This window comes from Antechinus flavipes, chromosome 5 (genome assembly GCF_016432865.1).
Source record: "Antechinus flavipes isolate AdamAnt ecotype Samford, QLD, Australia chromosome 5, AdamAnt_v2, whole genome shotgun sequence".
NCBI classification, from domain to species: domain Eukaryota; kingdom Metazoa; phylum Chordata; class Mammalia; order Dasyuromorphia; family Dasyuridae; genus Antechinus; species Antechinus flavipes.
This window is the reverse complement of record NC_067402.1, coordinates 218446510-218461896: the sequence shown is the minus strand read 5'-3', so window position 1 is coordinate 218461896 and position 15387 is coordinate 218446510. Positions and strand designations below refer to the sequence as shown.

Below are 15387 nucleotides of genomic sequence, written 5' to 3'. Positions count from 1 at the left end.
GTGGACAGCTTGTGACTCTGAATAAGTCATGTGATCCTGCTTGCCTCAGTTTTTTCATCTGTAAAAATGAGTTGAGAAGAAAATTGCAAATCACTGCAGAGTCTTTGTCAAGAAAACGCAAAGAGAGTCATGAAGAGTCAGACATGACTCAACAATAACAACAACAAAAAACCAAGTCAGTTTTAAAAAACTAAACCAAAACCTAAATCCAAACCCCAAAATCAGGGTGATTGATTCACAAACTAACAAAATAACAACAGCAATAACAACCACCACCATCATCACCAAAAGCAGATGTCTCCCATTGCATTCCAGTGCCTGTGAAGAGAGCATTTCTTTCTCTTACCTCAGGCTCATTGAAAAAGCTTCCACACCATACTTGGAGATGCAGTATCCTCCACCAAAGACTGATAGTCTCCCTGCTATATTAGAAACAATGACCACTCTTCCCTGTACCTTCTGCACCATTGGAAGCATGCTGAGGGTCACCTCAATCAGTCCAATCAGGTTCACATCTAAAATCTTGACAAAATTCTTCTTCTTGAGCCACATTGGGGAATGTGGGTGAGGTGATTCCTTCATTGTTCACCAAACCCCAGAGGCCTGGGAAGATAAATAGAATTTGTTTAAAATAGAAATATTTATTCCCACTTTAGCAACTCACTTAACTTCCCAAGACTTCATTGCTCCAATCAATTGTTCTCTTGGTTCTGTGGACAATTCATTTTAGAGGATCTTTTTAATTCTCCTAAAAAGTAATGATGGCACATTCTTTTTGTAGCCCTGAAACTTAGCACAGTACCTAGCACATAATAGGTTCTTAACAAATGTTTTTTGATGATAAGATAATTAATTGCTTCCATTGGAAACAGTCATCTCAGGGAATCCTTATATTCTACTGGGAGATACAATGTATACACAGATAACTAAAAACAAAGTCATTTTAGGTTCTGAGACAGTAGTTAACAAATGAGATAGAGATGGGGGTGGGAATTTAAAAATTCTTTTGTAGGAGGAGTTTCAGATTACAAAAGGGAGAGGGGGAAATTACCAAAGGAAAGGAGGTTTCTGGCAGTGGGGAATAGCCTATATAAAAACCCAGAGGGTGAGAGGTTGAATGTCATGTATAAGGAATAACCGGTGGGGTTAGTATGGCTAAAAGGTAGAATGTATTAAGCAGATTAATGGGCAAAAAAAAAAAACAAAAAAAAAAAACTTGAAAGATAAGATGGAGCCAGATTGTGACTACCTTGGAGAAGGAAAATTTGACTTCTTGACAATTTAGAGGCTAGTTCTTTCAGCTATAGGTAATCCTTTCTGTTGACCACAGCCTTCATTTAAGTCTTTCCTTCAAGTTTTAGACAGCATTTGTCCCCCAAAAGAGTAACTTTCCCATTCCTACCTCTTAATTATTCTTCCACATATGCAGCTCAATTTATAAACTGCTGGGAAAGCTAAAACCCTATTTTGGCCAATGGAATTACTTTTTAAAGAAATTAACTTTAAAGGAAATTTTATTTTCAAGGAAATTTTGTAAGAAAGGATTTCCTGAAGAGTACCCTTTAGAAATTCCTCTTAGAATGTGAGATTCTCTGCCTTATTTGTAAGATTTGCAAGATAAGATTTGTAAGATATTTATAAGATTTGTAAGACTTGTAACTCCAACTCAATCTATATTTGTATGCTTTTCTTAATTCCTGTCCCTTTGTAGGGAGGTGTAAGACCCATTTTACAAAGATGAGAGTAATGAGTTAAAGACAACTAATTTAGTGGATTTTAGACTCTCCCTTTATCTCCCATTTGTTCCTTCACCCGCTGAGTCATTGCAATGATGCTCTCAATCTTGGTTATATCCAGAATTACTGTCTTAAGTCTATCTAAAGTGCTCTTTTTCCACTCCTCTGCTCTTTTCTCTGTTAGGCAAGAGGCTAGAACCTGCAGGCCCTGAAGATCCATATTCTTAGCTAGGAGATTTCCAAACCCAGAGTCACAACCTGTAATGACAACATATTTCTCTGAGAGATTTTGAACCAATTTCTTCTCCCTATGCCACCAAAAACCATAGTACAAGCAGACAAGGACAACCAGATAAAGCTACATAGCAGAAGTTTCTTCCTTGTCTTGAAAAGAAAAAAGGACACTTTCCTCAAAGATCTCTCAGTTGAAGAGATATTCTGTGATGTGAAAATAGTATTTCACTGAGACATTACTTTACCTTGAAGCTATTGAACTTGGCTATAAAAGTTCTTGTCAAATATCAATTCATTCATTCAGCATTGTGGATGACATAATGGTACCAGATTGCCACACTTACTTTTGGAGGAGCCAATGGGATTTTAAAATTTTGAATTTTTCAACCTCACAAAAAGCAGTTGCATTGAAGTCTTTTTTCCCCCTTTAACATATGTAGTTTCCTGAAAATTTAAAGAAAACAACAAGTATTAAGACAGAAGATATAAAAAGTTTTTTAAAAAGGATTATATAATTTACATATAAAGTAATGCTAGTTATTTTCCCCTTTTTCCATTTCTCCCCCTATCCCTTCCAATTTGGATGTTCTTCAGTAGCTCCTTTGCTGGGAGAGCCTTCACAAGGCAAGTAACTCTCTGTAACAAATAATTATACAATATTTGGAATTGATGAGGTGCAAATGATGAGATTAGTGGTAGTGAAGAGATAGGAGAATTGGGATGGGGAATCCCCTCTGTTTGGATCAGGTCCAATGTGAAAGAATTCACAAACCTGAAAACTGTGTGGCAAGAAAAGGGAATTTTATCATTCACTAAGAAGCCAGCTTTGCTAGGAAGACAGACTTCTTAGTGGCAAGGTCCTGTTAGGAAAATGGCAAATGTTAACACTGAGAAGAGAATATCTTCACAGTAAGCAAAAATTCTGGCAGGCAGCTTGCCAAGAAGAGAATTTCCTTAGCAAAGCAAATTTCTGTTTTGGACTTCTGCAAAGATTGAAGGTTCAGAGTTGTCTTTTATTATAGGCTTGGACTTCCATTCAAAATTGAATGATATTTCACTCAATGTTGTCAATGCCCCAGGCCTAGATTTCCAGTTGAAAAGAGATTAGTTATCTTGGAGTTTTGAATCACTCAATAGTGCTATGACCAATATCTCCAATTGAATGAGACCATTTAACTTGGGGAGGGTGTTGTCTGGGAAAGGGAGGGTTGCTTTTCCCAGGGGAGAGTCTGAGACCTCAAATCACCCTTCTTTTACAGATTAAAGGGGACACAGTTTCAGGATTCACCCCCTTCAGAATGACTATTAAAATAACAAAACAAACCAAAAAACAAAAGTACAATCAGAATCCTGAAGATACCCTATAGAACTTGGGTGATGTTTGTTCCTTCAATACACTTAGGCTGCTGATCACATTAACCATTTCATTTTTTAAATCCTAAGTCAAATGCACACAAAAAATCCACCTAAAACAAAAGAAAATGAAACAAAAACCCCACCAAATAAACCCATGTCAATCTCATCTCCTTTTGGGGGGGGCAATTATTATATTATATTACACACCCTTAACAATAGCACTCCTTCCCATCCCCAGCACTTTTAGAAGCATTTGTGGTGGACAATGGAGGGTACAGATTCATTATACTCCTGCTAAGCTGGTCTACATGTGCTGGAAGAGATGCCAGGATGGAGCCTCCATCAGAATAATTGTTCTCAGTTGGAGCAATTATCTTGATTTTCATTGTTTTGGGGGTTAGGGTTGTAATTTCCTTCTGCATGTCTGGGTACATTGTGGTACCACAGACAATATAGTATTGACATACAGATCCTTATGGATATCAACATCACACTTCAAGATGGAGCTGAAGGTAGTTTTGTGGATTCCATACCTCAGAAAGATGCTTGGAAGAGAGCTTCTGTTGCCAGTGGTGATAACCTCACCATCAGGAAGCTCATAGCCCTTTTCCAGAGTAATGGCTATATCTCTCTTGAACTCTAGGGTGACATAACACAACTTTTCCTTGATGTCATACATGTCAGCTATGGTAGTGAAGCTGTCAGGATCTTCATGAGGTAGTCTATCAGATCATGTCCACTCAGACTCAGAGGGAGGATGCCATGGTTCCCCATGCATAACCTTCACAGAAGGTGAACCCATAGATGGGTTATACCATCAGTGGAGTTCACCACAATTCCAGTGATATAAATAGAGGCATACAGGGCAGTACAGCCTGGATGACAACATATATGGATGGGGTGTTGAAGGTCTCAAATATAATTTGAATCATCTTTTCTCTATTGGCTTTACGGTTCATTGTTCTTCAGGGACCACATGGAGCTCACTGTAGAAAATACAATACCAGATTTTCTCTGGTTGGTGACAGTATCATATTCAATGGGATACTTTAGGTTCAGAATACCTCTTTTGATCTGAACCTTATAACACACATGGTTGTCTTTCTGGCTCCCTATCTTCCATCACACCCTGATGACTGGGGCATCCAACAATGGAAAGTAAGACAGCCAAAGGGGCACTGGCTCCTACAAAACCAGTTTTGCACTTTCTAAAGCCATGGTCAACAACAAAAACAGCAATATCACCACCCAAGGCAAACTGAAATGGCAAATTTAAATCCTCAAGACAGAAGAGATAGTTCTACACCTGGGACAAGTGCAACAATTGCATTGAAGTCTTAATGAAACTGAAAGTTTTTAAAAAGCCATCAATTTTTAAACAAAGTTTTGATTGATTGCTTAAAATTGAGGAAACAACTGAAACTACTTGAAAATTATGGTAATCGTGGGGCAGCTAGTTGGTGCAGTGGGTAGAGTACCAGCCCTGAAGTCAGGAGGACCTAAATTCAAATCTGGTCTCAAACACTTAACACATTCTAGCTGTGTGACCCTGGGCAATTCACTTAACCTTGATTGCCTCAGGAAAAAAAAAGAAAAGAAAATTATGGTAACCCTTGACTTTGAATAGATTTATTTCTGTCAAAGTAATAAAGACTAGATTCCAAATCAGTTGACCTCTTCTTTATAGCTAAGACTTTCATCCAATTGGATTATTTACCAAAGCCCAAATGGATCATTCAAAAATAATTTACTGGTAACTTTAGTTTAGAACATCTTCTGACCTACTACATCTTCATCTCTGTGAGTAAATTTCTGCTCTTTAAATTAATCTTCCTTCACAGAAGTTAAAGTGAAGTGACCTTATGCTTTACTTTCAGTTATTCCAAACTGCTCCTTAATGTCAAAGCGTAACTTTTCTTTTAAAGCTCTATGCTTTTCTGGTGATATTACTATTTGTAGGACCTGTGTTCTGATCCTGATTTTAATGCTTATTACATGTGTGACCTTGGACAGAGCAGTGAGTCTCAGTTCTAGATCTATGGTCCTATGATCTTATGAAGTTGATTCAAAAGGCAAAAAAAAAAAAAATCAATGTAACGATCAAATCAATGATAAGTGAAATATGCTATTCACCACCTGGTAGAGAGATAGTAGACTCAGAGTGCACACTAAGGTTTTTTCTAGACATGGCCAACATAGAAATTTGTTTTGTTTGACTATATATCTCTTTAAAAGGGGTTTTGTTTTCCTTCCTTTTTCAGTGGTGATGTGTTAGGGATGGGAAGGAAGGGAATGTGAATTCTCATTGATTAAAATGTTTAAAATTTTAATTTATATTTTAATATAATAAACAAAAAAATTAAAAGGCAGTGGAAAGCACCAGCCCTGAAGTCAGGAAGATCTGAGTTCAAATCTGGCCTCTGATATTTAACGCTTCCTGGCTGTGTGGCCCTGGGCAAATAATTTAACCCTACTTGCCTCAGCAAAAAAAAAAAAAAAAAAAAAAAAAAAAATCAATGGAAAGATATATGGTAGGCATAAGTACCTTGCAGTGTGTTATCAAAAGTGACTTCTGTACAATTAAAAAGAAGGGAAAGAAAGAAAGAAAAAACTTAACACAAAAACAGTAGCCCATCATTGAGGATAGGTATTGCTTAAGAAGGAGAGACCCAGTTATGGGGAAAAAAAATTAAAGGTTAACACATGTTTCCTTGAGGGAAGGGACTGTTTTTGCCTTGGTAATTCTATTGCCTAATATGATATCTGGCATAGAGTGCATGCTCTGTAAATATCTAATTGGCTAACTGCTGTTTCTGTCAACAACTATTTTGAATTCCTAATCTTTCTTGATCAATTATGAAATTTTAATTTTGAACTAATCTTTATATTTGTATGTCTTACAGTGTATTGTGTGTCATAGATGTTTAATAAATACTTGGGGAGAGTCTATACATTCAGAAGACCAAATAATTCTATTATAAATTTCTTTCCTCTGTTTTGTGTGTGTGTGGCTACGGATAGGATAGGGAAGGGGTGAAGCAATTGGGGTTAAGCGATTTGTCCAGGGTCACACAGTTCATAAGTATTAAGTATCTGAAGCTGAATTTGAACTCAGGTCCTCCTGACTTCAGAGCCAATACTCTATCCACTGTGACATCTCAGCCGCCCCTTCTCTGTTACTTTTAATGCTAAAACTATCAGTTAAATTTAAATGGTGATTCAGTAGAAAAATGTTTATTCTGGGTTTTTTTTGGTGGCATTTAATTTGTATGTAAATATTAGCACATTTAGCAAGTTATTACAAAAAGGAGTTTCTCCAAATTTAAGATTGAGGAGTTGTGAAACAATATATTCAATTTGCACTCTGAGATAGCCTTTGATGTCTGATCAAACCCCAGTCATAAATGGGTTTGGTCTTTGATACATCCTATTTTTGTAGTAGGAAAGAACATAATAATTGATGTCTTAACTATTATAGTGAGCAGAAACCAACGAATCAACTCATGAATCAACATGAGTGTTTGTAACTATCATTTAAATTAAATAGCTCATTATGTAACAGAATGAGAATATAGTTTAAGATCAAGTTAAAATGGTATTCAATCTCATAGAAATAAGCAGAAACAATAGGATTATGTGTTATCCTTGCTTATAAGACATGGTTTAGTGAAGGGACTAGACTTCAAAACCCATTTCTATCACTCACTGTTTGTGATTGTGTCTCAGTTTTCTCACTTGTCAAATAGGGCTAGTAATACCTACCCTAGAGAATTGTTGTGAGGATCAAAAGCAACGGTATAGATATAACACTCTGTAAACTTTCTAGTACTCTTGTAAGATTATTTAGTCATAAAAGCAGAAAATAGGTAAGAAACTGAAGAATGTCCTGATATAAAGAAAAGGAATGCCCCTTTCAATATGATCCCATCAAACCTGGGACCTGAGTTCTCAGGATCCGGCCAGATCTCCATTGTTTAATGTTTCACTGCGGATTATTTTGTTATTTAGACTAAAGGGGTCTGATGTGATTGAGTAATCCCTATATTGGGAGCTTCTATCCTTTTATAGATCATAAACCCTTTTGACAGTCTAATGAAACTCATGAACTCTTTTTCAGAATAATTTTTAAATGTGTAAAATAAAATACATATTACTAAAAAGGAATCCAATTCTACTGAAACAGATATATGTTTTTAAAGTCAAGTTTACAGATTTCAGATAAGAATCTTTGCCTTATAAATAACCACTTATACACCTAATGGGGTTCTTTTGTGGAGATCGTAGAAGACACAGAAAAAGTTAACGTCTTTGTTGTGTCTTTAATTCTTAATGTCGTTAGGATTTAGCCTTTAGAGCAGGGAGGGGCATTGCTTTTCTGACGTCTATGATTTTGTGTGCACAAAAGTTCAAATGCACAAATTAATTAATATATAAGGGTACATATAAGCTTGTGTACATATCTGGGCACAAAATGCATTTCAGCCTTTTCTTAATAAGTCTTTGTAAAGTCAGAGTTTCATATCCATTTGCAATTTGTCCTATTTTTTCCTCTCTTTTTTGGTCTCCTAACATTTACAAGCCAATTTAGAACAGTGTTCATGTAATGCTTCACTTTTCCATAACTATACAGATGCTTCTTCCTTTGCAATATTACATAAATCCTGTTGTTCCATTCTGCCTTATCCAATAAATCTCTAAGTCACTCAAGGTGATCTGAACGATGGAATAGCTAAGAGTTTTTGGATATGGGATGGCACTCTTTAAGTACTTTCAACACCTTTATGAAGATACACTCAGGAACATCATCCCTATGTCCCTCCCTTAGAGCAATGAGTTCTCTTTCTTCAAAGATAGGTAGTTGTGACTTTCTTACTGGACACCAGAAGGCCATTTTCTATCTAATGGTATGAGATACTGTATGAATATAGGGTTAGGATGATCATAAAACTTACCCCACAGCCTAGAAGAAGGCAAGGGTCATTATTTTGGGCCAGAAGTCTTGTAATTAAAACAAGGATTCTTACAAGATACTAATTCAGTGGAATTGATAGACAATGGTTATAACATGGTGATTAATAGTTCTCTAGTTCAGTATGATTGATTTAATCTTACAACAAATAATGGTTTCCTAGTGATATAATGATTGGTTTATACTCAGTGTAGAACTGGGACAAACTCAGCCAGAGTCAGAGCCAGAGACAGACTCAGAAGGGCTCGGAGAGAGACTCACAAGGGCAGACACAGACTGGGAAGGGACAGAGAGCCAGATTCATCCCATTGCCAAACTTTGTAATGGCTGGAGGCGGAAGGCTGAAGGCTGGGGACTCAGAGCCAGATTCATTCACTTCATCTCATACCATTGTGGTGGCTGGACCTCCTGCACTTCCCCCACTGAGACCAAGGCCTGTCTGAAGGTCCTCCAGAAAGCTGGCCCAGGCCCCAGACAAGGAAACTAGATTGTGAAGGAAATAATAAAGGATTTGGTTTTAACACCTGGCTATTCTTGTGGTGATTACCTGGCCAAAACTGCTCCAAGACCTCAAGAAAACCAAGGCAAACATTACAAGTCATCCAATTCAACTTTTACAGATGAAAAAAAAAAAGAGGAGAAATGACTAATCCATTGTCACATAGCTAATGAGGAGCAGTGAAGATTATTATGTCCACTACAGCATATGGATGATGGATTGCCTAATTACATTTTCAGAGGCTGATTATCAGATTGGTCAAAGGACAATGATTTTTTTTTTTTTTTTGCAACTCTTGAAATTCATCTCTTGAATTATTGCTGGTGGATTTCAAGTTGCCCTTATCCATATGCAGAGAGAGTATCCACCTACAATGAGGAATGAGAGGTTCTTAACCTAATGAAACATTCCCCCTCCATTTAAACCTTTTTCTTTTGCAAAAATGCCCCTCTACTCATAACCTTCAGATGCTCTCCTCGTTGCCTTTGAGATTAAACACAAGCAAGTGACTTTGGATTCTTTATAGTTCCTATCAGTCATCCACTCTGTTTTTGCCACTGGTGCACTGTTCTCAACTGCTATCTCTGGCTTCAATCTGGTGTCAGGAAAGAGAAGTTCAGAGGAAGCATGTTGTTCTTGATGTTGTTCAGAGGTCTTTTTCTATATTTACATAGGCACTCTCAGGAACACACTCCTACAGAGGGACGGTTCCTTTTCTCCTTGAGCTAATCCTCTCCAACATTCCAACTTTGAAACTCATTGAATTAGGTATTTGGCACAATGTGATGAGAAAAAAATGCTTCAGAACTTGACATTTGCTTGGCACTCCACTTAATGTTTGAACTGGTTGAATGGTAGGGATGTGAGGCTGGCCAGGCATACTGCCCAGCTCCCTACACCACTCTGGTTACCCTCCCCAATGAAAGCAGCATGGGTAAGACCGGCAGATTGGCGCCTAGGATGTTGGGGTGGGCAGTTCTTGCAGGACCATGTGGCTGCAGTGTACAGTCTCTCAACCCAAAACAGTAGTACTGGGGCATAGAGCAGTCATTGAGCTCAACAGCAGGAGAAGCAGCAAAGGGTATGAGCAGCAGCAGGAGCCTCGTGGCAACAATGGTGGGCAGTGGAAGACCCCAGACTCCAGGCAGCCCCAAACTCTGGGAAATGACCAATACCCTGGGAAATGGAGGGCTTGGTGAGGGACCACAGCTTCCATTTCCATATCTAGCCACCCTTTTCTTCAGCCAAGCAGTTTGGATGGGGGAAAAGTATAAAGATTAAAATTCCTCTCAGAAAGTGAGTTGGGTACTGGGCTTATATCCCAAAGAGAAATGTAATAACCATCTCAGTCAAAAACAAGCAATCAAATAAAATGTGGAGGGTACTAGAATCTTTTCATTTCCTTCCTACCTCCAATTTGAATAATTTGGTAGCATATATATTATATATGACAGAAAATGGAGTTTTAGGTTAAGACCTCAGGGGTAATAAGAGAGAGTAGAGTGGAGAGTGGAATAGTGATCCCTGGGGAAATTAAGGGGATCCTTGTGATGGTTACTCCACATTAGGAGAGGTAGCACTGAAATATTGGAGAATTCTAAGCTCATCATCATCTGACTTGTGATCTGAGAACCATGAAGATTGCCAGAAAAGAGGAAAAAAGTCATATTTCTTTCCCTATTCAGGTAGCAAAAAACAACAAAGGAATTGATATTATGGAAAAATGGGAGAAAAATACCCTCAGATTCAGAATTATAGCATTTAAATATCTAAGTTTTTTTTGCTACTTTCTTTTGAAAAAAATTTCTCCTAGAATAATGTGAATTTCATATTTTCAGTTCAAGAATGTCAATATACTAGGAAATATAATGCATGTGTAATCCTGGGCTCCAAAGGTTTCCAAATGATTTGGGGAGCTCTTGTTATGTCTCAGGTTCAGAGTTCTGTTTTTAGATCACTAAGTATAAGAAGTTCATAGACGTGTTGGCAGAATCCCCCCTCCAGTTCCCACTATTAAGTAAGGCCCCTAAGGCAAGACTGATTCTTCTCGTCAGGACTGAAATTACTTAAATATCAAATGGTAGTTAACTCTTCAATAAGTTAATATCTACTCAATGTCATTGATTCTATCATTTAATTTTCCAATATCATTTAATTGTCACAAATTAGTTTTTTCAAGAGGGATTTTTTTTGGAAGATAGAGCAAGAACAGGAGTATGAAAATATCCTTCCCAAAGTGAAGGCATCATAATACTTTGGTCCGGAGAAAGACTGGACTACAACTTGAAGAGCTTACTGCAAAACATTCACATTGCCAAATATACTTCCAAATGTGCCATTATTAATGGATACATTGATCCTTTGCATGCAGAAACTTGCTATCTATCTATTGTTGTAATGGATTAAATAACTCACTTCAAATCCCAGGATTTGGCTAACTGCAGACTTTGTCATGGCTTTCAATCCCTGGAACCCTAGTGTTCTGTCAACCTTTCAAAGGTTACAAGATAGCAATCTGGTCTGTTCTGTCTCTCATACTTCTTTACCTAAAGCAGGAAATACTAAATACAATATGGATTGAGGCAATAGAGAGGACATATGCCCATAGCTTCATGTTCTTTCAGGTAGGAAGAATAGGGTACCAAAGGTCTCCTTGCCTGGAATTTTATAGCAATTATAAACATAGGGAAGAAAAAGATCCTTAACTAAGAAGAATGGCAAGGGTCAGAAAAATGAAGATGGTTGTTAATGTACCTCACAGGCTCCACATACCGTTTGTTACCTCATTTATAAAAGTGTACAAGCCATCTGTTACAGTACATGAATGCTTAAGGAAACAGAGCAATTCCTAATGTCCTTACAAGAAGAGAATAAGCAAATTTCTGGTTACATAAAAATCTCAACGATGTCCCGAAGGCTTTTAGACTTATTCAAATGTCTTTGGGGCTGCAGGATTAATTTTCAGTTCTTCATCATTGATAGAAATGATGAAAGGCAAACATTCAAAGAGTTGTAAAACAGCAAAGGTTAGCTACTTCAATTCTAGGAAATACCACTGTTGTTGTTTTTCATTATAAGTTTCAAAGAACAAATTTTTTCAAATATTATGAAGGTGGTTCTCAACTTGTGCAGGAATTAGAGTAAAGTGGGGCAAAAATCCCTCTCTCTTCCAGTCATTAAAATTCAGTGGCAATACAAAAGTCAAGACGCTGAAAATGGGCCAGAATGCAGTGAATGACCATGGCCTTTCTAAATTAAGGTCTTTCCCAGGTCTCAGTTTGTTTGAGGCAACATCCATTACAGAACACTAAAATTCCATAATGTTCATATACCACAATTTACCTAACCATTCTCCAATTGATGGGCATCCACTCATTTTCTAGTTTCTAGCCACTACAAACAGGGCTGCCACAAACATTTTGTCACATACAGGTCCCTTTCCCTTCTTTAGTATCTCTTTGGGGTATTGCCAGATCAAAGAGTATGCACAATTTGATAACTTTTTGGGCATCATTCCAGATTGCTCTCCAGAATGGTTGGATTCGTTCACAACTCCACCAACAATGCATCAGTGTCCCAGTTTTCCCACATCCCCTCCAACATTCATCATTATTTTTTCCTGTCATCTTAGCCAATCAGATCCACATTTCAAGAAATCATAAATGAAACTGCACAAGACAAAAAATAAATTTGTCCCAGCTTTTTGGAAATAAAAATAATATATAAAGAAAAAAATTTTAAATCTAGCCCCCAAACTCCAAAATATCTTTTTTAAAATAGTATTTTTCCCCCACATACATGCAAAGATTGTTTTCAACATTTACCTTTGCAAAACTTTGTTTTCCAAATTTTTTTCCCTCTCCCTCCCTTTTTCCTCTCCTAGATAGCAAGCAATCAAATAAAAATTAAAACATATGCAATTCTTCTAAACCTATTTCTACATTTATTATGTGTGCAGGAAAAACAGATCAAAAGGGGAAAAAAAACAGACAACAACAACAACAGCAAAGGTGAAAATATTATTCTTTGATCCACATTCAGTCTCCATTGTTCTCTTTGGATTGCTATTTCCATCACAAATCTATTGAAATTGATTTGAATCACCTCTTTATTGAAAAGAGCCAAGTCTGCTATAGTTGATCATCACATAATCTTGTTTCTATGTACAATGTTCTCTTGGTTCTGCTCACTTCACTTGGCATCAATTACAGGCTTTTCTGAAATCAGCCTGCTTGTCATGTCTTATAGGACAATATTCCATTATATTCATTTATCATAACCTATTTAGCCATTCCCCAACTGATGGGCATCCACTCAATTTTCAGTTCCTTGTTGTTATAAAAAATGGTCCAAACATTTTTGCACATGTAACCTTAAAATATGTTATGAAATATAAATGACCAAAATTATATCCTTATGGATAGAGCACCAACTTGTAAGGATATGGTGCTCCAAGTGAAGAGAGGGACTTAATATGTTAGGTGGAGGGGAAAGAAGAAGAGGAGGAGGAGGAAGAAGAAGTAGAAGAGGAAGAGGAGGTGGAGGTGGAGGAAGTGAAGGAGGAAGTGGAGAAAGAAGAAGAAGAAGAAGAAGGAGGAGGAGGAGGAGGAGGAAAAGGAGGAGGAGGAGGAGGAGGAGGAGGAGGAGGAGGAGGAGGAGGGGGAGGAGGAGGAGGAGAAGAAGAAGAAGAAGGAGAAGAAGAAGAAGAAGAAGAAGGAGAAGAAGAAGAAGGAGAAGGAGAAGGAGGAGGAGGAGGAGGAGGAGGAGAAAAGAGAAGAGGAAGAGGAGGAGAAAAGAGAAGAGGAAGAGGAAGGAGAAGAGGAAGGGGAATGGGAAGGGGGAGAAAATGAAATAGGGGAAGAGGAAAAGAAGCAGGAGCAGGAGCAGGAAGAGGAGGAGGAGGAAAAAGAGGAAGAAGAAGAGATGGGAGAGAAATAGTAGCATTCTCCAACTTGTGCCCAAATTGGCAGGTTGAGATCCCAGAGGCCAGACACTACTACTCTCAGGGTTCTAGAAATAATTCTTAAAGATTTATTTCTATTCTAGGTCCTGAGTGCCAAATGAAGTAGTTCCCATTGACAGTCATCCAATAATCTCTATTAGTTTTTGTCAAAGGTTTACATCAAAATAGCATGGTAAAGACAGTTAATACAAAATCTTCTATTAAAACCAGATTCACTCCTTCCCACAAATATATGCAACAGCCATGCGAGGAATAACTTTAAGCTTAGATCACAATAATGGTGAGACAATGTGTAAGAAATATGAATGATAAAGGTTTAACTCACAATACCTGCTCTAGAAGTTCTTTTCTTCATGTAGAGACTTCATGCAGAATCCTTCTAGGTGAAGTTGGCCTTGGAAGAGGAACAATGATGCCATTAGGTGATGCTAAACAATGCAATGCAATGCATTTTTTTGAGCATCTTCCATGTGCCAGGTCCAGAACTGTCAAATCTGCAAAAAATCAGACAACACTCTAAGCCAATAGCATTTTATTTAAAAAATTCATGGAGACACTCAGGAGTGGCAAAATAAAACACAAAATCCTATTGATTGATAGACCCTTGTTTTTGAGGGTCAAACATAATGGATCATCTTAAAAAAAAGAATCTACCAGTAAGCAGGGTCACAGGTTGGTTGAAGAACAGGATAACTCTGTTGACTGAGACCAAGGCCCTATCTGAAGGGCCTCTAGAAAGCTAACCTGGGCCCCAGGCAAGTAGACAGACTGTGAAGGAGACAATTAAGACATTTGGACTTTATCCCTGGCTATTCTTATGGTGATTACTCTGCTGAAACGAAGGCTGGTTCCAACACCTCTAGAAAGCCAACCAGGACATTACAGGATCTATCTCTTTACTTTTAAATGACCTAGTTTTACAGCCTCTTCAGACCTTCAGTTTTTTTTTTTTCCCTGAGGATGTAAGTGACTTGCCTAGGGTCACACAGCTAGAAGTGTTAAGTGTCTGAGACCAGATTTGAACTCAAGTCATCTTGACTTCAGGCCTTCCCCAGTTGTTGTTGTTGTTGTTGTTGTTGTTGTTGTTTTTAAAGCTTTGTATTTACAAAGCATATGCCTGGGTAATTTTTCAACATTGATTCTTGCAAAACTTTCTGTTCCAAATTTTTCCCTCCTTCCCCCACCCCTCCCCTATATGGCAGGTAGTCCAATATATGTTAAAATATATGTTAAATCCAATATATGTACACATATTTATACAGTTATCTTGCTGCACAAGCAAAATCAGATCAAGAAGGAAAAAAAAGAAAAACTGAGAGAGAAAACAAAGTGTAAGCAAATAACAGAGAGAGTAAGAATGCTATGCTGTGATTCACACTCAGTTCTTACGGTTCTCTTTCTGAGTATACATGGCTCTCTTCATCACTGAACAAGTGGAACTGATTTGGATCCTCTCATTGTTGAAGAGAGCCACTTCCATCAGAATTGATTATTGTATAGTCTTGTTGTTGCCATGTATAATGATCTCCTGGTCCTGCTCATTTCACTCAGCTTCAATTCATGTAAGTCTCTCCAGGCCTCTCTGAAATCATCCTGCTGATCATTTCTTACAGAAAATAATATTCCATAA

At 37.6% G+C, this 15387-nt stretch overlaps 2 pseudogenes; both read right to left on the bottom strand.

Annotated features, from left to right (window-relative positions):
* The window catches only part of LOC127539059 (retinol dehydrogenase 16-like), a 50521-nt pseudogene extending 48421 nt beyond the window's left edge, over positions 1–2100 (bottom strand).
* A 1435-nt stretch (positions 2101–3535) lies between these two features.
* LOC127538691 (actin, cytoplasmic 1-like) overlaps positions 3536–15387 on the bottom strand; it is a 45409-nt pseudogene continuing 33557 nt past the window's right edge.